Below are 24019 nucleotides of genomic sequence, written 5' to 3' on the forward strand. Positions count from 1 at the left end.
CTCTAGAGTAAATGGTTTGCGAGTCAGCTCCCTAGAAAGGGATATTTCTAAGCATTCAGGAAGGCAGGTAAAGGACAAAATACTTATCTTTGCATTCACCTTTTCTCCTTCAAGCCTATTTTGCCTTCAGCTAAAAGCGCTGAAATTTTCAACAACTGCAATCGCTCACATGAGCCAATAAGTGAATTAAAGCAATTTTGGGAATATAATGCACACTCCTTCCTCATACCCTCCAACATTTCTCCGATGAAAATAGGGATGTCCCATTCCATAATGATAATTTTACTATTTATACCCCACACATCTTACTGGGTTGCCCCAGCCACTCTGGGCAGTCTCCAACATATATAAAAACATAATAAAACATTAAACATTTTAAAATATACCTATACAGGATTGCCTTCAGATGGCTTGGGGGGGGCAGATAACTCCATACCCTCCAACATTTATCCAATGAAAGTAGGGAAATCCTGAGGAAAAGTAGGACATTCTGAGATCCAATCAGAATCCGGGATGGCTTCTCTAAATCAGGGACACCCCTGGAAAATAGGGACACTTGGAGGGTCTGCTTCTGCTCTCCCAAACAAATTAGATCAGCCATGCCAATAGGAGAAAGTATTTTGTTCGATTGGTATGAAGTATTATGATTACACTGTCAGAGAGCATGTAGCTGTTAACCTTATTCTGCAGCTGTTGGATATTATATAGTGTGTACATATCTTGTTAAGTTCCTTACTTTTGAAGGAGACTAAGCTATTTATTGAAGAACAAGCAAACAGAACTGAAGAAGGAAACATAAGTAAAACACAAGAACAGACTCAGGGCAGAGTCCAATACGTATAATGGTTTAAAATTTTACCCAAACATTTTCCATTACTGAGGGAAAGGCGGGGTTTTCTTTGGGGCAGCTCCATTTTTGTAGAACTCTGTGTTTGTCGAGATTTGATTGTGTCTCACATTGCCTTCATTTAGGCACCACCTTAAAGCATTTTTATTTCACCAGGCCTCAATTGCTGTCTAAATAAGATCAGATTTAGTTCTGATACGAATACCTGGTTCTAGAAGGTGGCACTGGACTTCACAGGGCATTTCTCCAGGGATGGCCAGTGTGGTGCCCTTCAAATGTTGCTGAACTACAATTCCCATCATCCTGGACCATTGGCCACGTTGGCTGGGGCTAATGAGAAGCAGAGCCCAACAACATCCAATGGAGAGCACTGCATTGTTCTAAGCAACGAAAGGTTTGCTTTTGCTTTATTTCTCATTGTTTAGAGAACAGCAGGTGCGCCGTGCAATCATTAAACTCCAGGTGGCAGTTTCAAAGCAACCCTTAAATGTTTTGTGACCTTCCATTGTAATTTCTGAAGCAAAAGCTGCACAGATGCGTGACCTGCCTCTGCTTTAGCACCTTACACCTAGGATGATGAGGTTCCTCTTGATGATGGATGGAAATGTCATTTTGTCCCAAATCTGCTGCAAGTGAAGCCTGCAAAATTCATCTGTTCAACATTGGTTTTAAAAGTTTCAAGGAAATAAAAATGCCTGTGTAAGAATGACCTTTGCAAACCTCGTGGAAATTAAGACAAATCTGATGTGAGCTTCCTACCCATTGTCTGATGTACGTCTGTTTTTATAACACATTTGCCACCCTAGAAAACCCTGTGAAGTTTATGCTGCTAAAAAAAAGTAGTCAGTCTCTTTATAGTTCCATGTTATAAAATTCTAATAAGTTCTAAAACTTTAAAAAGCATGCAAATGGATTCTAATTGCTCTAATTAACAGAGGGAAACTCAATTATTATTTATTTTTATACTCTAGGGCTTCCAGAATGTTTTTTGCAGCTTGAACTAGGCAAGCAACCCTCTTCCAAAAAAACAATGTTCTCTGCTGACATCTGCCAAATGGCTAGATCTTCCTGTTTGATTAATTCTTTCTGAACATTTTGGAAACATTATGTTGTTTCTTCATGTTTTACAAGTTATACAGCTGCTATGCCAAGCAAAAGCCTGCACACACCAAAAAAGCTAATGAATAGCAGATGAATGCCTTTCTATTATTATTATTATTATTATTATTATTATTATTATTATTATCATTAGTTTCCAGTATTTTTGGACTACATTTCCCACAGAAAAAATAAGCAGACAAACAAACAAAACCATGCATTTACATAGAATAACTACTGTTTTCATACTTTTTTAAAGATGACATTACTAAGATATATCAAGCAACAATTTGGGGGCATGATTTGCAAGATAATATCTGCATAACGATGGCCACACTGTCTCGCATTTTTTTCCAGTGCAAACAAAGTCCTGTAACTTATTGAGCAGATACATGCTTGTGTTTGATTTAATGTTGCCAGCTGAAAAGAGCACTGGGCTTGTGCACCTTTAGTAATTGTGTAAAAGATGGAATTTCAACAGCTGTAGCTGGCAGCTGGACATATCGTTCTGTTTCTAGTTTGTATCACTTTTGCATGCATGCATTCATAATTCTGTTCTGCTTTGTTTTTACATCAATCTGAGAATTTAAAAAAGGTAAACTTTTGTATTTAAATATTAGGGTGTTTTTTTTAAAAAAAACAAAAAACCCACCAGATTTCTAAATACATTAATCCTGACATATGCATTTGTAAACATTTTTATATATTTCTTGAATTGATAATTGCATTGCAAAATTTGGATATGTGCAAAATGCAAAGGTTAGCTATCTTCCAATTGACACATTAATCTGGGAGGTGCAGATCAGACCAATTCATACCAAAATTCACAATGATCACATTCCTCAAACGTTCCTAGGAAAATTCCTTCTTTGCAACTATGAAATGTTCAAGAGCCCTGTCTTCTTTGATATCTGACCACACTTAACAAAGACTATAAGCTAATCACAACCACACCTAGATACTACTGATTAACATGTCTGCTTAGAAGTAATCTCCACTGAGCTCAATGGGGCCTACTCCTAGGTAAATGGACATAGGTTTCCAACCTTAGGGAGCAGTCCTAAATATGGGAATCCAGTGTGCTTTATGTTGGCTTAAGAAAATCTGGTGTATCATAGAATCATAGAGTTGGAAGAAACCACAAGGGCCATCCAGTCCAACCCCCTGCCAAGCAGGAAACACCATCAAAGCATTCTTGACATATGCCTGTCAAGCCTCTGCTTAAGGACCTCCATAGAAGGAGACTCCACCACACTCCTTGGTAGCAAATTCCACTGCCGAACAGCTCTTACTGTCAGGAAGTTCTTCCTAATGTTTAGGTGAAATCTTCTTTCTTGTAGTTTGAATCCATTGCTCCATGTCCGCTTCTCTGGAGCAGCAGAAAACAACCTGTAAAGTGTGCCGATCCAAAATCTGTTCAGGACCCAGCCTAAGTCTCGCAGAGAAAAAGCAAACCTTGAAAATAGAAGGAGCACTATCTGAAGAAATGTGCATGCACACAAAAGCTCATACCAATGACAAACCTAGTTGGTCTCTAAGGTGCCGTTGCAAGGAATGGTTTTGTTTTGTCTTGAAAATAGAGTTTGACTTGCACCACACTTTTTCCTGGTGCAAGTTTTGCCAGGTTTCCAGGTTATGTTACGGCAGGGCATTCCACTGGGCAGGGGCCACTACTAAGAAGGCCCTTTGGGTGGTTCCCTGTAACTTCACTTCTCACAATGATGGAACTACCAGAAGACCCTTGGAACTGGACCTCAGTGTCTGGGCTGAACAATGTGGATGAAGATGCTCCTTAACTCATCCAGGGCCAAGGTTGTTTAGGGCTTTAAAGGTCAACACCAATACTTTGAATTGTGTTCAGAAGCATACTGGGAGCCAATATAGGTCTTTTAGGCCCAGTGTTATATGGTTCCAGCAGCCACTCCCAGTTGTCAGTCTGGCAGCTGCATTAACTGTAGTTTTTGAGTTACCTTCAAAGGTAGCCCCACGTAGAGTGCACTGCAGTAGTCCAAGTGGACTACTTGGATGTACCACTCTGGCAAGATGGGGCACAGGAAGACAGGGTCTCAGCCAGCATACTAGATGAAGCTGGTAGACAGCTGTCCTGGACATAGAGTTGACCTGCACTTCCATTGACAGCTGTGAGTCCAAAATGACTCCCAGGCTGTGAACCTGGTCCTTTAGGGGAACAGTTGCCCCATTCAGGACCAGGGAGTCCCCCGCACCTGCTCAGCCCTATCCTCCAGAAACAGTACTTCTGTCTTGTCAGGATTCAACCTCAATCCATTAACCGCCATCCACCCTCCAACCACCTCCAGGAACTCACACAGGATGTTCACCATCATCAGAAATCAGAAAGACAGAATGAATCAGAAATTGATCATGTTGCTTCCTGTCCTATAGATTAAGTCAAATCTTGTGGCTGGTGCAAACCCCTAGTAAACACTTCCTTTTATTTTAAAATATGTTACTAAGATTAACTCAGTAAAGGAAGTTTTATATAAAAAACAAATCCTGATATATTTGTAGGGCACTGTTTTGTTGCTATTAAGAGCCTATGGCACATTTCATTTTAAGATTAGTATTAATCATTGGGTTTGAACAAAGTCCTCTGCTTGAGTCCACTTTTCTGAAGAAGGAAATTGCTTGTACCTAATTCAAGGCTGATTTCAGCCTTGTATGAAATTGCTGGATTTGAATGGTTTATAATTCAGAGCAGGATTTGGCAAATAAAGACAAAGTAATTCAGTTATTTATTGAAGTGAATGATGATACAGATGTGTTGCTATAGATAAAATTACAAATGCAACATTGATGAACAAAGAAGTAACATTTAAACAATAATATAAATGAGTTGCCATAAATATTTTTTTAAGTCACTGTGAATTATTAAAATCAATAAAGGAATTTGCAGGTTTCTAAATAGACTTGGTACACATGGTGCGTATCTTGGCATAGAATCCACAAATTGTTCCTTCGGCGTAATGTAAGGCTGGGGAATGCCCAACCCTTCTGTTTTGTTTGCTGCTGTATCCCTGGCTTCAACAGCAAATTTTCCATTCGAAAAACCTTTTGAACATTTCAAGGATGCCTCTTGATTTATTGGCTGCTGCACTGCTGATATGATGAGGGAGCTTTCCTGTTAAGGTGTTTTAGTGGGGAGGCTTAGAATGCTAAGCTATAGACATAGCTTAACACTGCATTGCATTCTTTGTATGCAAAAGATCCCAGGTTTTATCCCCTAAGGCATCTACAGGCTGGGCTGGAACATGGAGAAACACTGCCAGTGAACATTATATAACTGTAAGGACTAGACTGCACACTTACTGGAGAGCCAGACTTTAGGATGCAGGAGGAAACAGCTGCCACCCCAATCAAGCTTATGGAACAGCAGGCAGTGTCAAGTACAGTACAGTGGTACCTCGGTTTATGAACACAATTGGTTCCGGAAGTCTGTTCATAAACTGAAGCGTTCATAAACTGAAGCGAACTTTCCCATTGAAAGTAATGGAAAGTGGATTAATCTGTTCCAGACGGTCTGCGGGGTTCTTAAACTGAAGCGTTCATAAACTGAAGCGAACTTTCCCATTGAAAGTTACAGGTAGGTAGCCGTGTTGGTCTGAGTCGAAGCAAAATAAGAAAATTCCTTCAGTAGCACCTTAAAGACCAACTAAGTTTATATTTTGGTATGAGCTTTCGTGTGCATGCACACTTCTTCAGATACACTAGAAACAGAAGTGTCAGACCCTATATATATACAGAGGGTATATATATATATATATATATATATATATATATATATATATATATATATATATTTCCAGAGAAATTTCTCTTTCCCTTTCCAGTCTGTTCCTGAAATATAAACTTAGAGCATTGTGTATTGTAACATTGTGTATGCCATCAAATGCCAACGGTGCCCTTCAGCTCTCTATATTGGACAAACAGGCCAAACCCTACGCCAAAGGATAAATGGACATAAATCTGACATCAGGAACCATAAGACTGAAAAACCAGTAGGAGAACACTTCAATCTCCCAGGACATTCTATACAAGATCTCAAAGCAGCTGTTTTATTACAGAGAAATTTCAGGAACAGACTGGAAAGGGAAGTTGCTGAATTGGAAATCATTACCAAGCTTAAAACCATGGAAGCACCTGGGATGAATAGAGATATCGGATTCTTATCTCATTATGCATGATCAAGCTTTCTTTAGCACCTCAGCCCAGGACTAATTGCAGCCATCAGCAGCCATTAACACCCATCTACAGGTTTACCACTCCCATCAGCCCATCTCCCATTCCCACCCACCACCCTCTGTATATATATAGGGTCTGACACTTCTGTTTCTAGTGTATCTGAAGAAGTGTGCATGCACACGAAAGCTCATACCAAAATATAAACTTAGTTGGTCTTTAAGGTGCTACTGAAGGAATTTTCTTATTTTCCCATTGAAAGTAATGGAAAGTGGATTAATCCGTTCCAGATGGGTCCGCGGAGTACTTAAACTGAAGCGTTCATAAACTGAAGCATGGGTGTAATTGGTTCCGGAAGTCTGTTCATAAACTGAAGCGTTCATAAACTGAAGCGAACTTTCCCACTGAAAGTAATGGAAAATGAATTAATCCGTTCCAGATGGGTCCGCGGCGTTCATAAACCGAAAATTCATAAACCGAGGTGTTCATAAACCGAGGTTCCACTGTAGTTTCAAGTTGGAGCTAGCAGGGAAGGGCAGAGCCAAGCAAGGGCAAGCCCAGATTTTCTGTCCATTGGTGGAAGTAGCACTAGACAGGAGCTACCAACTGTCTCTAAGGAAGAGAAGGAGCTGCTCTTCTCTCCCCAATCCAGCTCTGCCTACAAGGATGCTCCAGTGTCATTAGACCCTGCTGGATTAAGCCAATGGCCCATCAGGTCCAGCATTCTATTCCCACAACAGCCAATCAGGTGGCCTTGGGAAGCCTGTAAGCGGAACTTCGCTTTGGTTCCTCAATCCACTCCTTTGTTGGTGCATCTCAGGGCCCACATCCTTAGCTTCAGCTGAAGTCCTTTGATCCTTCGCCACTTCAGGTGTTTCCTCCACAGAGGTATTTCTCCCTGCTTCCTGACTTCCAGGAAGAATGCCAACACCATGGGATACCAACCCCATTCTTTGCATCTGTTCATCTACTGAGTATAGAACTAAATGCAATGGCATCATAATCTGACGGTCTGGGAGGGCCATTTCTTCTCATAAATTAGTATTTTTTTCATAGAGCATGCAGATTGGGGGAGAGTATTAAATGTCTCCGTTGCAGAAATGTAAGCCACCAATCAGAAGTTATCAACTTGATTGAGCAATTTATTTACAAAACATTGCATTTTGCTGTTTAGCAACAACAACTGCAACTATAAAATATACCAAGTCTTCAATATTTCCATTTTAAAACATTTTTTCTTCATTTCCATTTATGGATCACTGTCTATGAAACACCTCAAAGTGCCTTAACAAAGAAAATATATCAATTAAAATTATCTCATATATAAAAGCAATTTCATATCCAGTACAGATAAAGACTGGGCTAAAAATCTATACTTAAAAGATTTTAATTTTATTTTTTTAAAGGAAGATCTTCAATACACGTCAAAAAGACAATAGAGATGTCACATCCAAGTGACGTATCAAACACAAGCAATATGTTGCCTGACATCCTCAGAGTTCAGACTGCTTCAGATTTCATGGGGCAGAAGATTCATATTATCCAAGATCATCTCTAAATGGGTGCTGTTAAATCAAGTAATATGCTTTGCCCCTGAGAAAGTTTTTTTTTTAAAAAAAATCAACCACTATTGCTTAAAATTAGCACACTGCAAGAATCTAAGGAGGTTATTTTCAGCTTGAAACAAAAAAATAAAATAAAATAAAGTAATATATTCTGGGAGGTTTTCAGATACACAAAGTTGCTTTGTGCTGAAATGTCTAATCATGCAAACCAATTTACATAGTCACCCTTTTTTAAGGGTGTTTCCAGACACAGAATGAGTTTTTCTGTGCCTTGGTGGGGGGTGGGGGCAGAGAGACAGGCTGAAAGCTGATAATTTAGTCTTGTGTTCATCTAACTCCTACTCAGAATAAATCCACTGAAATTAATGATCCAAATGAATCCTGTCCATTAACTTCAACGGGTCTACTCAAAATAGGATTAGTGTTAAATGTTATGCCTAGGGCTAAAGTTAGACTGGAAAGGCAGATGGACCACCCAATAGCATTTTTCAGCAACATGTTGCCAAGAGTGAAAGAAGTTCCAGACCTTTATATCAGTGATACCTGATTGACTCTGTCATGTCACCTGATTGATGCCCCTGACTAAGAAGGGTAAGGGAAGTGGGTGTGCAAATGTCACTCCCAGAATTCTGTCATTTTATGCTAACCTAAAAATCAAGGGAGTGGTGACTAATGTTGTCGGGCGTGCCCTGCTCTGTCCTTAGCTGATGTTTTGTTGATGCTACCACAGCTGCCCTCTCTCAAATTTCCATCATGGCCCTGGGAGATATGGGTCCTCTGGGAAGTGTGTTGCCTAGCTACTAAGGCCAAGTAGCAACATATGTTTTTATGCCTAGTGGATGGGTCCTCTTCTCACCTGAGCAGCTGGGTGATTGAGGCCCTTGGCTCTTTCTGTCAGCAGTAGTGCTTGAAAGAAACACAGGAGGGATGGGTGCGTGTCTATGCTACGTTAACTTTTCTTCCCAATTCTTAGAGGTTATTGTTTCTTTACAAGAAATGTCCACCATTTGTGAGAACTGAAATAATCACAATCATGCCATATTTATTTAGCATGTATATTATCACTAGGATTAGAGTGACAATCCTTTTATATCAGAATGTCTGTCAATAGGAGAGTCAAGTTTCCAAAATATGTAATTTCAGGATAGACTGAAAAGCTGTACCCACTCAAAAACCTTCCCTGCAATCAGTATGCCATTCTAGGGGTCATTGTGGTATATTTTCTGCAGAAGAGAGAAGCCCACAAAGGACGTAAAAATATGGCAGTGGACTAGTTAAGATCAAGCAGTGAATGATGTACATCGCGGGTTGCCAAACTTTTTCAGTCCATAAGCACAAATGCATAGTGGATAAAGAGTTGGAGGAATCCCACATGCACACACACACACACACACCAAGCACACATGCCATAACTTGTTCTATTGGTTACAAGAGAATGCTTTCAAGCCTAATTTCAGTGGGGGAAGAGAAAGGCCTCTGTGGTTACGTGTGGCTGTGAGCGCCACGTTGGCAAACCCCTGCTGTATATAATCTGAAACATAGTATTTCCCAAGCAGGAAGTGACTTTTGAAAGTGAATGCTATCTGAAATGCAGCTTCTCAAATGAGATGGGATGGTCTTCTGCTGGAAGGCGGGGGTGTGGAATTCATTCTTATGAAGAAGCCTTGCCTACAGCAGCTCTTTGGTTCCTGGTCATTATGTTGAAAAGTAATTTTCTTTTTGCTTTCCCCCACCTTCTCTCCCAACCGCAAGTAAAGAGGCTGAAATGCTATGAATGAAACACTTCGCTTATAAGCACATGATGGTTAGAAATCCTTTCATATCAAAGGCTAGAAAAGCTTATGAAAACAAAGCCTTGCCGTTTGCTCTAGTGTTGAGCAAAGAATGATAAGAAACTGGGATTGTGAATGTACATACGTAATACAAATCTGACAATGGTGAAAAGAATAAGAAAAGCAAAGAAGAATCTTTTTTTAAAAAAAACCAAAAACCCGCTTATATTAAGTCTCTGTTTGAAGTTCAAATGGTATTTTACCAATATTTTTTAGAGGTGACCTACTAATTTAAAGAAAAATGGGTTTCTAAATGAAAATAATAATAATAACAAACCATTACTGTTTACTTGGCTATGAAAGGGATGTTTGTTCAGAACCAAATAATGGGAAATTACAACTCTAATACCGTGTTTCTCCGAAAATAACCAATACTCCCCCAAAATAAGCCACACCCCGAAAATAAGCCGTACCCCAAAAATAAGCCATACCCCAAAAATAAGCCATACCCCAAAGATAAGCCATAGTGATAGGCAGTTTAACCTTGTAGGTTAAACTGTACCATACTTAATAAAAAATAAAATAAGACATCCCCTGAAAATAAGCCACCATGGGGTTGTTGTTTTTTTGGAAAAATAAATATAAGACGGTGTCTTATTTTGGGAGAAAAATGGTAGAAAGATCTACCAGCACCCAAAGCTTCAGGCCAAGCTAACCACAGTTCCCTGGACACTATTCTTTGTAACTTAATGCACAAGTAATGAATCTTTAATCATGACTGTACTAAAGCATGTGTGGAATGTACTTACAATTTTCACCCTAGGTGATGGTGTTTATGTAAAAAAGGGAAATGTATCAAGGCGTAAGACTAGTGTCAATATTTGTTCCAGTAATTGCAAAGCTGTTTCCACCTTGCATGTATTAATCTTGACACTTTGGTTAACAGAGAAGTATGAAGTCAGTAGAACAGCAATGTACAGCCTCAAAACATTGTAGCACAAGATCACAGTTGGGGGGGGGGAGGAGAGAGAGAGAGAGAGAGAGAGAGAGAGAGAGAGAGAGAGAGAGAGAGAGAGAGAGAGAGAGAGAGAGAGAGAGATTTCCTTTTTCTACATTTCAAATTAAACATTTTTCAAACTTTAAAATATCCAATGACTTCCCTCCTTCTCCTTCCATTGTTTATATTACATATCATACTTTCCTGCATATTTTACTATAACCATTCAAATCAATTTTCCACTTTTACATCAATCAAATATTGTTTACTCTGTTGAATTTATCTTAATGCTGCCAGCGTTTTCAGCTGTGTATAATTATTTTCCATATATTCAATAAATATTTTCTATTCTTTAAATATATGTTCTTCTTGCTCTATTATTCCATGGGTTAAACCTGCAAGTTCTGCATATTCTAACATCTTAAGTTGCCAATCCTTTTTCCAAGGAACCTCGCTCACTTTCCATTTTTGGGGCTAACAGAACACAGGCTTCTGTTGTTGCATATATACGGTAAATAAACTTTTCTGGCACCTGGAAATTTTTGTCTGGGTTATTCCCAACAAAAAGGACTCTGGTTTTTTCAGGGAAGGTAAATTTAAACATTTTTTTTTTCAACTCATTATAAATCATTTCCCAATATTCTTTCAACTTTCTACATGTCCACCACAAATGAAAAAGGTTCCTCCCATTTCTTGGCATTTCCAACATGTATCTGATTCTGCTTTATACATCTTAACCAGCCAACTGGGAGTTAAATACAATCTATGAATCATTTTCAAGTAATTATCTTTCAGAGAATAACACACAATAAATTTCAAATCACTTTCCCAAAGTTTCTCCCAGAGGTGTAGGTCTACATTGTATATATCCTATATCTATTGCCCAGTGTGTCGTTGATTCATTAACTAGCTAATCTTTTGTTTCCCATTCTAATAAGAAATTATACATTTATCCTTATTTTGTAACAGTTATTTTTCAATTTGTGAGTTTTGGTCCCAAAACCCATTTTTTGTCAACCTTAAACATATATATCTGGTGGTATTGTAACCAATCCATAACTTGGCTTATTAAATTCTCCCTAGCTGTCAGTCTGGGTTTGCCCACTGCAAAGTCCAGCAATTCCCTGTAAGTCACCCATTGTATACTCATATTAACTCTCTTAATTGTAATTGCTTCAATGGGGGGTAATAATAAATGTGTTTTTCTTTCTAGCAGATTTTTATATTTTTCCCAGACTCTATAGAATTCTTCCTGAGAATGTGGTTCGTAAAACTCTTATAGATTTTTGCTTTCCCATACCAAAGACATGCATGCCAGCCGAATTTTAAGTCATGACCTTCCAGTCTAAAATATATGTATTATCCAATAGAATTTATTCCTTTAATCAACACAAACAAGCTGCCTCATAGTACAATTGCAGGTCTGGCAGGGCAAAGCCACCTCTTCCTTTTGTATCTATCAAAATTTTATATTTAATTCTTGGCTTTCTCCCCTGCCAGATAAATTTGTTGTTTTTGTTGTTTAGTCGTTTAGTTGTGTCCGACTCTTCATGACCCCATGGACCATAGCACGCCAGGCACTCCTGTCTTCCACTGCCTCCCACAGTTTGGTCAAATTCATGTTCGTAGCTTCGAGAACACTGTCCAACCATCTCATCCTCTTTCATCCCCTTCTCCTAGTGCCCTCAATCTTTCCCAACATCAGGGTCTTTTCCAAGGATTCTTCTCTTCTCACGAGGTGGCCAAAGTATTGGAGCCTCAGCTTCAGGATCTGTCCTTCCAGTGAGCACTCGGGGCTGATTTCCTTCAGAATGGATAGGTTTGATCTTCTTGCAGTCCATGGGACTCTCAAGAGTCTCCTCCAGCACCATAATTCAAAAGCATCAAGCAGATAAATTTAGAAATATATATATATCTTTTCCATTATTTGAAGCAGCTTGCATTATTTACAATTGGAATTTACTGGAGTAAAAACAGCATCCTAGGAAGTACATTCATTTTAACAGCTGAAATTCTACCTAGCAGGGAAAGTTTCATCCTCCCTCATGTCTCCAAATCTTTCTTAACCTCTTTGCACAATCTAATATAATTATTTTCAAATAAGTTGAGGTTGCTTGCTGTCAGCTAGATTTGACCTTTTTTTACCTATTTTTAAGCCAGACAACCATTCTATAACTTTTTTCAGCTGCTCATCCATGTTTTTGACCAACATTTTTGTTTTATCTTAATTTATTTTAAAACCTGCCACTTCTCCAAACCTTTTAATTTCTTCTAGAGCTTTGGGAATTCTCTCCAATAGTTGTTCCAATGTTAAGACCACATCAGCAACAAATGCCCTTAATTTATAGACTCTGCATCCCACTTCAATTCCTTCAATTTCCCTATTTCTCCTTATATTCTGAAGCAATATTTCTAATGTTAAATAACAAGGGAGATAGGGGACAACCTTGTCTAGTTCCTTTTCTTATTTGACATTTGTCTGAGAGAATATTATTTCCTAATATATTTACTGATTGATCAGTATAAATTGCTTTAATATCTGCTAGAAACAAATTACCTGTCTCTCTCCATCTTTTCTAAAACCTTGATCATAAATGACCAAGAAATATTATCAAAGGCTTTCTCCATGTCTAGAAAGATCAAAGCAGCCTGTTTTTCATTCCTTATTTCCAGGTACTCAATTAAATTAATTACATTTCTTATATTATCTTTCATTTGTTGGCTTGGTATAAAACCGGCCTGGTCTCTGTGGACTGACTCTGTCAATGTCCTTTTTAGACTATCAGCCAAAATTGTGGTGAATAGCTCATAGTCATAGTTCAGTAAGGAAATAGGTCTATAATTCTTAGGTCTTTGTCAGGTCACTATCTTGTTTAGGGATCAGAGTTATAAATGCATTTTCCCCAGAAGCTTGGACCGTGCCAGTCATAAAAATTCTTTTCATAGTGTCCTTAAGTGGTTCTATAAGTGCATCCTGAAACTTTTTTGTAATAAATTGTGGTAAGTCCATCTGGTCCCAGTGCTTTGCCCATCTTCATTCAATTTATTGCCATCTGCAATTCTGAAATCAATATTGGTACATTCAATAATTTCTGGTTTTCTTGAGACACTCAGGGAATATTACAATTGGTCAAATAAAAGTCAATTTTCTTAATATTCTCTTTCTCACACCAATATAAAGAAGTACAAAAAATTTCAAATGTTTTCCTTATCTCTTTTGGGCTGGTCAGTTACTTATCTTCATCAACAATATTATTTGTTATCCCATTCTTTCTTTCTTTTTTGAGTTGCCATGCTAACAATTTGCCCGGTTTAAATTTAAAAAATTTCTGTTTTGTTAATTTTCCTCCCAATCTCTTGATTAACTAACATCAAGAATTGAGCTTGCAATAATTTTATAGCTTGGTGCACATATTTATCCTCTGGTTTTACAATTAACTCATTCTTTTATTCATTAAGGCATCTAATATATCCTGCTTCTTTTCTCCCTTTCTTTCTTTCTTTTCTTTTCTTTTCTTTTCTTTTTTTTGGGGAGACATTTTGTTGAATTAGAAAACCTCTCATCATTGCTGTCGTTTCCTTTTTTAAATTAGCTGGATATTTTGTTTGTGTTTTAATTAAAGAATTAATCTGAAAAATGTCAAGCCAATGAAAGTTAAGCCAAACCAAAATGAGCTAATTGTGACATTCATGAACAAATTAAGGTATATAAACCTTTCAGCATTCTCCCTCCACTTTCCATATTTCCCCTCCTGGATTGAGACTTGAAATGCAGCTGCTAGGGTCTTAAAAGGACACCCAGATTTACATATATTACACCAGTGTTGAGACAGATCTATACCGACTGCCTATTAAGTAGCATCTAAGAAAACGTCAGGGTTTTATTGTTGACATTTAGAGCCCTAAACAACTTGGAACCAGGACATATTTCAGACTGCCTTCAGAGCAAAACATACAGATGATGAAAGTTCAGAGATTCCTCAAAACCCCTGGTCTTCACTTCCCATTAACTCCTGAGGGAAGAGAGCTGAACAATAAACTCTGGTTTCCAAAGTATGAGGTGGATTTCCCTTCACAGGCACAATCTAATCATGTTAATACCACAATTTATTCCATTAAACTTTCATTCCATTTAAAGTTTTATCTTGGTCTCTTTAGGTGCCTCTGCTGCTCATTCAGACACCTGTAACATAATCTTTATGCTTCAATGGCTTGTTTCCATTTGACATGTCTCAAATTGTCTTGCACCCTTATCTACACCGAATGGTTAGGGAATACTTCACTCAGCAGCAATGAAGGAAGTGAACCATTGAGAGGAAATGTACATTTAACTGCATCCAGAAGCGGTAGATAACCATTTAGGGTGGCAAGTATGAAATTGGAATTGCTAGGAAAATTTTAAGCAGCTACGTAATTACCCTAAATGGAACTGAGCTCCTACTTTGGAGATTATTATCAACTTGGGCGTTATTCCTAGACACCCATATTACTTCAGCACATGCAGCAAGAGTTGGTATCACTGACTTATGCAGTATCTGGAGGGAAAACAACAAAATCTTCTTCCTTAGACATGGCATACATATAATTGTAAAGTTGGAAGGGATCCTGAGAGTCATCTAGATGAAACCCCTGCAATGCAAGAATCAGAACTAAAGCATTCATGACAGATGGCCATCCGACCTCTGCTTAAAAACCTCCAAGGAGGGAGAGTCCCCTAATCCTGAGGGAGTCTGTTCCACTGTCAAACATCTCTTATTGTCAGAAAGTTCTTCCTGATGTTTACTTGGAATCTCCTTTCTTGTAACTTGAATCCTTTGGTTTGGGCCCTACCTTCCAGAACAGGAGAAAACAAGCTTTCTCCATCTCCCATGTGACAGCCCTTTAGATATTTGAAGATGGCTGTCATATTACATCTCAGTCTCTTATCCAGATGAAACATACTCAACTTCCTCAAACAATCCTCATAAGGCTTGATTTCCAGTCTAGAGTGCAATAGCAAATAGCTGCTTGTTAACTGTCCTGGGGTAAACTTAGTACCACGGACTCAGAAGTCAGACTTCACAATGAGAGATTTGTGATCACTTCTCCTACAGTATTTTGCTGATGGAAGGAGGGGGGGGAGATCCAGATTAAGGGAGCAGGGTTTGGGGAGTTGCCCACCTCCATCATTTCCTCAGGTACCACTTTCTCAGTCTACAGTATTGTCTCATGGTGGATAACTCATTGGAAACATGAACCTTGGAAGTTTTCCCTCATATGGTAAATGGAGGCTGGGAAATGAAACAGAGAAGCAGGATTGAAACAAAAAACACCCCCCACTGCAGCAACCCCAGTCTGAATAGGGTTACCTTGTAGTTGCAGTTGCCTTTTTTTTAAATGTAGGAATATATTACACAGCTCCCCAAATCCCATTAAGTCTGTCCCTCATTCATTAGCCTTGGTCGAGGTTTTGCATGAGAAGCTCTGTAAAGCAAGCAATATGAATAGAACAGTAGGAACAGATGTGGCTCTGAAGCTGGAGGCATGTGCTAAAATGAGCTTTATTTATTATGCATTTAATACTACTACTTAGCATTATTGTAGGGATTTTTGAACATCCAGAGTGCTTGAAGTTCATGTGCATCAATTGACTTCTATGAGTAATCAGAAGTAATTCCAACTACTGGTACGCTTAATAGGCCTCATCCCCAGACTGCAATCCAGCTAAACTGACCACTTTAACTAAAACTGACACTAAACTTTTCAAAGCAGTGGTTGAAAGTATTTAATCTTCATGCTCTCCAAACTTGGCTAATCAATCTGTTCAACAGCAGTGTTAGTACTGGTCAGTCAACCACTTGTAAGCATTTCCCTTCTGTTCTGATCAATTCCATGTATGAATAGACTCACTGCCCTGCTAATTTCATTTACTGGTGGAAAGTGTCAACTGTGACCAATCAGATTTTGTCAGAAATATGATGGTTTTGTGCACTGCTAGTTGCACCTGTTGGATACAGTGGAGTTACACTGAAATATTTAATGGAGCCAGCAGGAATTTCCAACTGAAGTCCACAGCTGGTGTTTGAATTACAAGAGTAACACATGCTCAAGAAATAATTATTTTTGCTTTAATTTACCCAGATACCATGTGAATCATCTCACTATATAGCTGAATCTTTAGGAAAATACAAAGTGCTTGAAACTTTGCAATTTCAACAAAGAAAGGGAACACTTGCCCGATATTACAAAAACAACAAGTAAGATTCTTTTATTATGTAAGAACTGCCCATTGCTCTGATAAGTCTTCCTATTCCATCTATACTGTGCAGACATAAAAGTTAACTTAAGCATTCTGTTCAGCTAAGAGAATGAGACCTAGCACTTCCTAATCACTCATTGGCCATCTGCATCATGATACGTGGCACAAGAAAAACCTATTAGGAAAGGCTTGCCTCGGGGTACAACTGCTTTTTTATCGTGTCAGTTGAAACGTGTAGCAGTGCTAGCTTCCGTGTGTCAAGAATCAAGGTCTCTTCTCGTCAGTCCTTTTGCAATACTGGTTTCCTTAATATGGAAGTTTAAGGAAGGGAAATCTGGCTATGCAGGTATGTTTTGATATATTAACTCATTTGGGCAATGATAAATAGTGCTGGAATTTGGTTAGGGAAATGTGTTTTAGGCTTTGTTCATGCTGGAACAAATCTGTAGGCTTTGCAGTTCATTCTGTTGAACGCTTGAACCAGCCTCTTTTGAGCCAAAAGTTGTATGCTCATTCCATGAAAATGCACCTATATGGGCTGAGGGAAGAACCAGGTGATCTGCGGGGGAAAGCCCCTAAGAAGGGGCTCCACTATTAAATATGTGCTCCCTGAATCATTGCTCCAAGTGAAATCTAGATATTATAAATACTGGGAACAAACAAGCAGCAGAAATATGTCAACAAGACAGTTAGGTGACTTCTCTATAGTCAGGCATTAAATTGTGTGTTGTGTGTGTGCTGTACGTGTGTTACACCTGTGTGTGACAACCACTTGGGCCACTAGCTTCTTTAGCCCTGGCATGTGGTCCTTGGATAGTTAGCTAAGCTGTTGAGGCCCTTACCTCAGTGTGGAACATTGGGATGAGAAGGGCTATTGCCATGACTGCCCCAGAGTGCCTGGCCTGACATGGCAGAGCGCATTGTGCTCTTTGGTTCTTTTCAGAGTTACAAGCAATGGAGCAAGCTGGTCAATGGCTAAAGTAGAAATGACAAATAGGTTAGGTACAGTGAAAGACATTAGCATACATCCAGAGTCTGTGCTCCTTCCAGACCCTGCACTCATTGCCCAGCCACCTGTAGCCATCAAATGCCACCTGACCCTGCACTCATTGTCCAGCTGTCAGGGACTGGTCAGAGGAGGAATGGTGGAGACCGCCTCCCCAGCCTGACCCTTTCAGAGAAGAGGAAGACAGATCAGAATTGCAACAGGGGTGTGAGGGAGGTCACAGTTCAGGGGCAGTTGAGGGGGGAAACTGAGAAATAATGGGAGAGGAGGAGGAGGAGGAAGAAGAACAAGCACAAGGGGGGTGACAACTGATGGGCACAGTGTCTTTAGAAAGCATCCCAGATCCTCCCTCTACCAGAACCCAGTGAACCTTTAAAGTAGGAGAGCAAAGAGCTTGGAGACAGAAGGCCCTAAGCGGCACTCATAGAGGAGGTGATGACCAGCTAGCGCAATGGTGTTTAATCTCTTCATATGGTTTTAATATTCAATATAAACTATTGACAGACATTAAGGAGAGAGGTGGCTGGGGGGTCCCTGATCTTAAACTATATTACGCTTCCGCATGTTTTTGCTGGATGAGGGAGTGGATGGTATTAGAAAATCGAGAGCTCTTGGAATTGGAAGGATTCAGGAATAATAAAGGTTGGCACGCATACCTATCACAAGAAAATAGAGGAAAGGATAAAAGCTTCACGGATCATATAATTAAAAAACCGGTATTTAAAATCTGGGATGAATATAAAAATTTATTAGAGACAATGGCGTCGCCATTGGAAATGACTATGATGAGTGGCCAAGGCAAAGATGGAAAATGGCCAACTTATCAAGAACTGACAGTGAACTTATATTAAAACCATATGAAGAGATTAAACACCATTGCACTAGCTGGTTACATTATTTACAAGTACAAAGTCTATTTAAAAAGCATAAAGAAATAGGATTTACTGGGGGGAAATCTATATTACAAGAAATTTTGATTGATAATACTGTTAAACCATTGTCCAAGGTGTATAAATTTTTGCTAGAGTGGGAATTAAAAGATGAGGAGATAAAATCTGTGATGACAAAGTGGGCCCAGGACTTAGGAAGACCAATTTATAAAACACAGTGGGACAAGTTGTGGAGATTGACAATGAGATTTACAGCGTGTCCAGGAATTAAAGAAAACATGATGAAGCTTGTATATAGATGGCATTTGACGCCAGAAAAGCTAGCCAAAATCTACAAGACAGAAACAAAAGAATGCTGGAAATGTCAGGAAAAAACTGGTACGTATTTTCACTGTTGGTGGGAGTGTAAAAAAATATATAAATTTTGGAATGATATATATGAGAAAATGAAGAGAATGTTAAAAGTTACGTTTGGAAAAAAAAACCCGAATATTTTTTTATTAAACTTAATCCCAGAAAATATACCTAGAGATAGTGTTAATATTTTCTTGTATGCGTGTGCTGCGGCGAGATTAGTATTAGCTCAAAAATGGAAAGGAACTGAAATACCAACAATCCAAGAGTGGCAAATTAAAGTAGTAGAGTTTATGAATCTGGCAAGAATGACAGCGGCAATTAGGAATATACCAAAACAGGGAATAAAAGCAGAATGGAGATATGTGGAAGAGTATTTTAAAAAAGAAAATATTGAAACAGAGCTAGTGATTTGTTTGGAATAGAGAAAACATGTAGGAATAAATCAGTTGGAATTAATAAGAGGGAAAGCAAACTAAAAAAATGATAGTAAGGGAAGCGATATATTGGCGATTGGAAGCCAATTTTAATCTAAAATGAATTGATTTTATGAGTATATGTCCATGTGTTAAGATCTGATTTGTGGACAAGTTTTTGTTACGTTATGTTATGTTTGTTTAATTTGATATTGTATATTATTTGCAGTTTGTTTGATTTAATTTGCCCAGCAAGTTTTGATTAATTTGATTTGCTTATTTATGTTGATTAATTTACGTTGGGTGGCTTAAACATGTAGTTATGTTATTTATGTTATGTTATGTTATTTACGTTGCTATGTTACTTTATTTTTCCCTGGTGTATGTATACTTTTTTAAAAGTTTCTCAAATAAAGTCTATTTTAATCTTTAAAAAAAAAGACAATGACAAATGAGTAAGTGAGAGAAAATTGGGGTGGAGAGTGACTTGGGACAACGCCATTATCCAAGAGGCTGTGTTCCAAAGCCTCTCTCTGTAAATATTGACTAAAAAGTGGGTGGTAAGAAACTTTTCCTTGTCTTTGTACGTTGCTGGCAACTGACCATGGGAGTTGCCTGCAGCCGTCCAACACCAGCCACCTGTAGCCACAGAGTGCAAGCTGAACAGACATACTTGGTAATAGCAGATAACCATTTACCCTTTTATTTAAAGATCATTTGAATAGATTCAAGATGTGCGGTAGATTTGGGAAGTGCAGTTGTCATAATATTTTCTCTGTCTCTCTCCTCTGTTAAGGGGAACACAATGTACACTAAAACCACAGCCACTTCTGGGCAGGCGAAATAAGTGAACTAATAACTTTTATTAGACCTACCAGGTTTCAAAATGGAGTGCATTAGCTTTTGAGTGACAATATTTCTTCTTCAGGGTAGATTTTAAAGAATATGTAACTATCTTTCTTTTTAAAAAGGAAAGAAACAAGGTTCTGGGTGGGAGCATGTTGTCAAATTCAGTGCACCATTAGTCTCAAAACTAGAAAAAAAAATACTTGTAGACATAATGAGATTAAAACTAGGATCTAGTCTTAATTTAGTAAGTACTTTCTCCCATATAACTGCTAAAGCATGTGCAAGGTTTTCAATTATTCAAAAGTATTCTAGGACAGGACAGTAATGGAAGAAGCTCCCTCTGAAATCATTTAAAAAAGATGTTATAAACCAATCTCTCTCAGTGTTCTCGATGCTATTTGGAATTCATAATCCCCTTGAGAGGCAGAAATAAAGAAAAGCAAACTAACTGGCCTTTACACTAAGAATGCTGGAGGTTCCCTAGAAAGGGTGTGCTAAGGACAAAGTCAACAGGAACTAAATCTACATTTTAACCCAACACTTCCTCAAAACAGTTTGCTTTCCTCAATCATTGTGTTCTCACAACAACCCTGTGAGGTAGGCTAGGTTGAGAGATGATGACCTGGTTTAGAACACATGCTGAATAGAATCTTGGTAGGTTTGTTTTATTTTCAAAGCTAGCATGACACAGAGAAAATGACATCCTTTCCTTTGTAGTGGGAATTATCTGTATGGAGAATAATATAATGATATAAACTCCCTATCTGCAGTCTGAAATGGTACTGAAGAGACACACATTAATCATTTCAGTGAGAAATTGACCTTAATGTATATTTTATTTACTGTGGGTGATAATAATTCTTTAAAGATGGGACCAAATTCAATTACTTTCAACTTGTGTTGGCTGGCACACTATCTGTGATCTGCACTGTAAAGCATTTGAGTTTATACTGTCACTGTCATAGCCTGTGATCTGCCATAAAGGCTTTCTGAAACCTCACAGACCAATGTTTCCTATTCTTCTGGGGCTGTTCCCTCACGTATTTGTGTGTGTGTATGTGTGTGTGTGTGTGTGTGTGTGTGTGTGTGTAGTCCTTAAATCTAGGATATGAAAACAAAGCAAGCTCACTCTTTCTATCTACAACCTTTAAAAACCTAACCCTTTTTAATGAAATAATTTCAAACAAACAAAATATTGAGCAGCTTTCCGGTTGTATACTTTTGTGGGAGCGATTCAACTGTATGCAAGAAATATAGGTGTACACAATTAAAATGGATTAATGCATGCTGGAACAGTACATCAACTTTTTTTAATGGACTCTTTGCAGTTAGGAAAGTGATGAGGAAATGCACTAAAAAGTGTGGAATAGATAACTGATCAACAGGAATACATATGACCGCTGCACAAGTAAATCAGAATGAATACCCATTGATTACAATCTCCCAGAGGGGAAATGAGAATGAACTTTCAATACAGATATTGTCAAACTTGTACATGAGCTTTATAAAGGCACATCAGAATGAATGCTCCATAAACAAGTTGCTTGGAGGAGCCCTCCACATCCAAACGGAGCTGTGTCACTCACACCTGCACTTAATAGAGTTAAATTGTTGTGACATTTCCTGTTGCAGTTGTCAAAGCCTTCAAGGTCATTCAACAAAAGGATGATGTCTGCCACCAGGTGAGTGGGAAATGTTCACCATCTTCTGGAAAGACTTATCCATCTTTTTTAAAAAATGGAAAAGGGAGGATACTGGTGCCCAGACAGAAACTCTCACAGAGTCCCTGTTGCAACTGCCTGGTGCTATGCTGGGTAAAGCAAGGTGCAGGTGCACTACAGCTGCTCCCCGATCATACCGTATTCCTCTCCCATTCTGAGACTCAGAGCAGTCACAGCTCTCTATGCTTTCAGCAACAAAGGGTAGACTGCTCAAGTATGTCCCCCCCCCCCGGGCGCCCCTGTCAAATACCTTTGAAAAAAGACCACATCCCAGTTTTGAGAAACTGGCAGATTGATTGGCGTCCTTTGGCTTCTCTTAGTTCATTTGTTTAAGCTCCTTCTGTTTCTAGCTGCTGGATTTGGATTAATAGCCAGACATGACAGTTTGGTATGTGCATATATCTACTATGCATGGCAGACACATGCCCTTTTGACACCATTTCCGGTTCTTGAACTGTTCAGACAGGAGTGCAGAGCTCCAGCTCATTTGCCCACATATGTTCTGGGGCAGGTAAATCCTGTTAGCTGCATTGGCTCTCACTGCCCCCGGGATACTGAGTAAGACCATTGGTGCCTTAACTTAGTATTGTCTGCACTGACAGGCTGCAATTCTCCAGGATTCCAGACGGAATCTCTCTATCTTAGGCCTACTTAGAGATGCTATAGATTGAACCTGGGACCTTTCACATGAAGAGCATGTGCTGTTTCATGAGCCATGTCCCTCCCCACAATGTTCCTGATGATTATGCTGTGTTATAATTATGATACTTCTCCCTCCCTCCTTCTGCCAGCATGATATCACACAGGCTGTTGGTTCTGTTTTGGCCACAGATGGAACTCTGCGACTTGGAGTTCTTGAGAATCATTGAGCAACAACTTCTAGCATTTCATCTGTTTCCTTTTTATGTTAGAAAATGAACAGCTCACTGCTCAAAATATTGCTTGTTTTGTTTGATCACTGCTTCTAATTAGCTCCACTAAATCTCACAGGAACTGGATACCATGAAGAAGGAAAAAATAAGTTTGTATAGACTCTCTTAAGAATGAACTACATTTTAGCCTCCATATTCTCCTTCACAGTAATGGGTATGCAGCACTGGCTAGAATTCGCTGAAGTCCATTAAGTCTACTCCCACTTCATGCTTAGGGCCAGTAGAGAAATGAATGTGCCAACTAGAAGAAGGGGCTTCTGGGATCATTACTGAACTCAACAAACTACTGGCCCATTGTTCTCACTGCTGTGCCCCTTTGGAAATTCTGAATGAGACATACTTTTTGGCATCTTCTGGGTAAAATTTCTGTGCACAAACTGTATAGGAAATAAATTCTTTGGTGCTCATTTTTGTAAGGATCCTTAAACTTAAAAGTGAAACATTTAAAGTTTTGCTCCCATTTGGAGCATCATATTTATGTGAATTGGGATTATCATCAAGGCCTTGCTTTATTTTTATTGTAACTATCTGTATCTGCAACAAAACATGTCATTCTCATATCGGTCTGTACAGCCACAGCAGGCACAGTAACCTTCCAACAGTTTGAATTCACCCTGAAAGGTGCATTCCTCCATTGTCTCCTGAGACAGATGGATGACAGATGGATGCCACTGTGCTTCTTCTGTTCAATCTCACATAAGGACATTAACTTCTGCCAAGCAAGTGCAAGTTTTTCAGGGTTAATCTAGACAAGGTAGTCAGAGATTCCTGATCAGATCTCCCATTGTATTTTAAAAGTTAAAAGCAGCTACACTGGGTGGTGGATGAAGTAAATTGGGACCATAGAACTGGGGAAAGAGCTTTTAAACCCTTCATGCTTTTCTCACTATTGAAATTTCCCCCTAAACTGGATATTTCCCCTTTTGTTTGTTCTCTATGAAGCCCTTTCTGTAAGTGGCTGGCAGAAGCTGTGAAGAGTTGCAGCAGAACACATGGTTTGCATGTAGAAGGTCCCATATTTAACCCCCAACATCTCCATTGGAGAGAGACTTGTCAGAAAAGCAAGGTACCTGCTGCTAAACAAAATAGCTAGAAAGACCAATGGTCTGACTGGGTGTAAGTAACACAAGTCCCTTT

The 24019-nt window shown here is 38.9% G+C and overlaps 1 protein-coding gene across 1 annotated transcript in view; it reads left to right on the forward strand.

Annotated features, from left to right (window-relative positions):
* Positions 1–1055: 1055 nt before the first annotated feature.
* Positions 1056–24019, forward strand: part of CHST9 (carbohydrate sulfotransferase 9) — an 82662-nt gene continuing 59698 nt past the window's right edge. Inside the window, exon 1 of the mRNA XM_035125060.2 lies at positions 1056–1241. The gene's annotated coding sequence lies outside the window, so the exon portion shown is untranslated. The remainder of the gene's footprint in view (positions 1242–24019) is intronic.

The sequence above is a fragment of the Zootoca vivipara genome, chromosome 8 (genome assembly GCF_963506605.1).
Source record: "Zootoca vivipara chromosome 8, rZooViv1.1, whole genome shotgun sequence".
Classification (NCBI taxonomy): Eukaryota; Metazoa; Chordata; class Lepidosauria; order Squamata; family Lacertidae; genus Zootoca; species Zootoca vivipara.